Here is a 4,796-nt window from a genome sequence, read left to right as displayed (position 1 = left end):
TCTCGCTTCTTATGGTGTCGATGTCATTTGANAATTGAAAATACTGCAATAACAATAAAATGACTATTCCACTAGGACTATAAAAATAAATGTCGAAAAATATACCAATAATCAAATGAATAATACGACTCAACAGATATATATTTGGTGATGTGAGCAGACAAAGGTAGTCCACACTTGGTGGATGTTAGATAGTTAACGGTGTATGGAGTTTTGGCGGACCGCTGCTTTTCAACCATACTTTCCAATAACTCGAGTGCGAAGGTCGTGTTTTCTTGTGTGGGAATTGAGAGTCTAGCAAATTAAATTAGTTTTTATCCTTTGTATATTGAACGATTTTTATTACTTTTATTTTCCATTTCTCTTTGTTTGTATCAATTTTCTTTAAGTGTACATCATCAATAAAAATCATTATTGAAACATATAAGTTTATGTATTTATTCGACTATAATCCCCGCTACCGAAGTTAGTTTGATGTAAGTGTAAGAAGATAAAAATTATTTATCTGTAGGATTCAAGGGAATTACAGAACTTGAAGGACTTACAATTGGAATGTAAGAAGTGGCTATAATTCTGACCTAGCATTAAAAACCCACCGCTTTGGCTAGGCTGACACACCCTCTGCGGCATCACCTTTTGCGGGTAGTCTTCATGGTTGACAGCCTTTTAGAAAGTTACTAAAAGGGAAACAAATTAATTTAGAATTTTAACTTTTGTATTTTATCCAATAAATCTTATGTTAATTAATTCATTGTTAAGCAAGGAAATTTAGAAATTATTTTGCTTGAGCATAATATCGAATGACTACCAATGCTTTCCATAAAATAGCCGCAGTAAGAAATTTCGACCAAGCCGTCCTCGTAAATCTTTATCGAGAGACTATTGAATATATCGAAATCGCAGGTAAATAACCAGTCTGGGACCGAATAAGCGTCTACTGAATGCAATACTGAAATTGTTTCTTTATATAATCAGGACTACTGGCATGCGTTTCTCTAGACGTTTGTCGACCATCCGCCCTTCCTCGACTATCTTCTTAGCATGAGTTTCTTTAGTGCACTGACTACCATTCGTCCTTCTTCCAATGTCTTTTTGCCATAGATACTTCATCTCATGTCTTTTCTTATCCATATCCCAGATGCTTTACTGCATCCTGATTTCAAATTACATTTTAGTTTATATTAAGTTTAAATTTTTCACTAACTAACTCTGTGCTCTACACTCTCTAACCATCTATTTCTTTTGCAGCCCTCCTTACATTCTTTTCCAGCTCCGTTTTATTTCTTCCTTCCGCCACCACTGCCAAATCATCTGCAAATACACGATGTGGCGATTTTGTCATTGGCTATGTTCCACAGCATCGGTTCCCTGTGGAACTTCTCTTCCAACTTTAATCATTTTATAGAGAGTTAAAATATATCTTCTACAGAGGTATTCTTTTATTAATCGTATTATTATTCGGGAATGTATGCTTTGCTTAATACCTTAAGTACTACCTGTCAAACAAAGACTATTCTTCTTCTTCTTCTCCAGATGTTTTACTAGTTCTTCTTATTCTAATTGTGCTGTTTTATTTACCCGTAGCTTATTTGCCACTATTCCATAATTCCATATTCTCCTGGTGTAAGGTGTTTTAAAGAGGGTGGCATGAAAACTTTCTGTAAAGTATCGATATCTCCTTTTTTAAAGTTCCAGCCACCCTTGCCTGGTATCATTTCCCTTATATTCATAATAATGTCACGTACATCTAATTATCACCACTATTATTAATTAATTTCTATCTTACTAACATGTATATTACACACTTTATCGTTTCTTCACTCTTCTTATTTCGCTTTGTATTGCCTCATTGCTGAAAGTCGAACTAACTAACTGATTTCCGAACTTGCGGCAACCAATTATAGACTCCACTTGTTCTAGAAAGATTCCAGAATGTTGTATCTAGAAAATTTTGTGTTCTTTGTTACTGCCTTTTGTTGCCAAGAAATGGACTGTGAAAGGTGATGTCCACAATAAATGAGATAATTTTCTTTCGAAAGGTTAGGGCATTTCCTTTATTTAAAACTTTCATATTTAGCCCCCCCTATTAAACAAGAGTTTTTCTCCTTCATTTGTCTACTGACAGCCCCAATATGTCGGTTTCTATTGAACTCTCCTCCTTCCAGGACAGGCTAATCGATATGTTTATATGTCCTAAGCAACTTCTCTAACGGTAGTTTGACGATTGACCAGTAGGTACTATTTTCTTCACTTCATCAATGTCGTCTGTTGAAACACTAGGGCGTCCGGCACGCTCTTCGTCGTTCGCATCTTCTCTCGGCCCTCTGAGAACATTTTGTACCACCGATAAACGTTGCTTCGGTCCAAGACAGTTTTACCATATGCCACAGTCGACATTCGGAATGTGTCCGCACACTTAATTTTGTTTTTCACACAAAATTTGAAGCAAATTCTTTGATCAATTTTTTGGAGTAGGCAAAAAAAAATTAACTGAACATTCAACATGGCCGAACTTGTCGGTATTATAAGTAAGAAACATGAATACCAACATAACGCCACAAAAAAATCGAAAATCGAATATACGTAACCCGCTGAAATTCAAAATTCGCGTTACTTTTTGAACAGACCTCGTATTCTAGAATATTAAAAAAATGTGATTTCTTGACCGAAGAGTTTTTTTTATGAGTGGTGAAGTACGTAAACATTTGCTAATGACATTGAATATCACAAATGTAATAAATGTGCCTGTTATTATTTTATATTTCTTTGTATACCTGCTTATGTTGTTGATTAATGATTTTAGGTGGTTATTAAATATTAAATATAATATTTGTTAGCCTGTGCATTTTAATAACATAAACAGCTGTTATTTTTTTCTTCGGTCGACACTATCGTGATTTAACTAGAAAGATACGACGCAAAAAAAGTATACCCCGTCAAGAAAGGGGTTACAAACCAAAGCCCAAAATCAATGGTGCGTCTTATCGAAGACGTTAATCGTAATACGAAAATTGTTGCGTGCGTGAGTGTCAAATGTTTGCGTGTGTGTATGTTTTGCGCGTCAAAAAGCCACCTCGAACGAACCTGGTTGCCGTGACAACGATTGGATGTAATAATACGGCGTCCACGAAGCCGTTCACCAAGTCCTAAACACGGCACGCACATTTTGCCGACATTCCGTCCGTCAGGAAAGTCAACTTGCTGTTCGGAGGTTGAAAGCAGTATTGGTCGAACCGAGGCGAAGAGCAGTCGGTCGACGCTGTCAGCGACTTTTTTCTCGAAGAACACAAATTTCCGCGGTCGAAGTAATTTTCGTTAAATATCACGCCCCAATATAGCGCACATTCACATTCGGTGCATTTTCTGGGGATCGCTTTTCCGCGTGTAGTTGTGTCAATTTCGTTTTTACCGACGAATCGGATTGCACGATCTAGCACGAAGGGTAAGTTGACAACTGGAACCGTATAAGCATGGTCTCCCAAATTCAACCCCTAGTACGAGCACGACTACACGTTTGGGTATTTACTAAATGACATTGAAAACGCTTTTGTTTATTTTACTTCAACTTCAAATTTCAAGATCGTTCTTCACATATTTGTAAATTTTTCAATATCTCGGACATGTAACTTAGCGGTGCTGATTTAAATTTGACATACATTTATATAAACTGCAAAAATGGGTCTTTAACCATTTTGGCTGGAATTTCAAAAATTTCAACCCTCGATTTGAAATTTCACAAAAATTTTCAATTAGGTACACTTCCAAAAACAGTATGCAATTTGTTTTCTAATTCCTTCGTAATAGTTAGAATTCATTCAAGTGGGTGTTGTCTTTTCCTATCAAACCTGACCCAGCCCAACCTTACAGGACATACAGAACAATGCTTTGATTGAGTAGGATCATAAGGTTACAACTATAAAAGACGACACAGACGAAGTGCATATTCCTTTTGTGCACAGCAATGTGAACCACAAAGAAAATCTACCCTTTTTTTCGGGAATTTATTAACCTGTTCAAGTCATCAACATTATCTTTAGCCAACCTGTAGCCGAAGTTTTGCTTGAGGGGGGAGGTGCTATTCATTTAGTGATGGATAATTTGAATAAATAACTAAGTTACATGTTTAAAATATTACGAAAGAATTGGAAAAATCATTTTTCACATCTTCCGGTTTGAGTTACCAGTAAAAATTTGAAGCCAATGGGAGGCATTTGGTTTCCCAAACTCCAGCCATTGTTTTATAATAAATAGCATTGCTTATTTCTTTATGGAACAATATTTTTAAACAAATAAATATTTGATGTTCTACAACATCAAAGAGAATCGAAATATACACAATGGACACATTTCGGTGAATGTTTGATTTATTTATAGATACTTATTTTTTTGCGTTATTTGATAATATATCTTTACCTACTTCTCTTAAATTATTCAGTTTATATCTTAATAACAAATATCTATCAAATTAAATTGTAGGTACTTCATACATTTTAGTAACGGTCCTAATCATATATATTATAATTAGCTATATCCATACGTATGCACTTTTTGTAATTGTTTTTTATAATTAAAAATAAAAGATGAAACTGATGCAATATTTTCCCATTTCCTTTTAAAAAAATAAATTACTGCATACATAACTGTATAGACCTTAATATAATAATTAAATAAAGGTTTGAATATTATCTAATAAGTGTAAACTGCTTTAAGGGTTGCCTTTGGGACACCATGTATGAATGCAAAGCATTGACGACAGGTGGTTGTTGCTGAAACTCCACATGTGTGGTCGCTAACAC

The 4,796-nt window shown here is 35.0% G+C and overlaps 1 long non-coding RNA gene across 1 annotated transcript in view; it reads left to right on the top strand.

Annotated features, from left to right (window-relative positions):
• Positions 1–3,235: 3,235 nt before the first annotated feature.
• LOC108739998 overlaps positions 3,236–4,796 on the top strand; it is a 133,163-nt gene continuing 131,602 nt past the window's right edge. The window contains exon 1 of the long non-coding RNA XR_001938258.2: positions 3,236–3,442. This is a non-coding gene — a long non-coding RNA (uncharacterized LOC108739998). The remainder of the gene's footprint in view (positions 3,443–4,796) is intronic.

The sequence above is a fragment of the Agrilus planipennis genome, unplaced genomic scaffold, assembly GCF_000699045.2.
Source record: "Agrilus planipennis isolate EAB-ADULT unplaced genomic scaffold, Apla_2.0 scaffold26, whole genome shotgun sequence".
In the NCBI taxonomy this organism is placed as follows: domain Eukaryota; kingdom Metazoa; phylum Arthropoda; class Insecta; order Coleoptera; family Buprestidae; genus Agrilus; species Agrilus planipennis.
The sequence above is the reverse complement of the archived record's forward strand: the minus strand, read 5'-3'. Positions and strand labels throughout refer to the sequence as shown.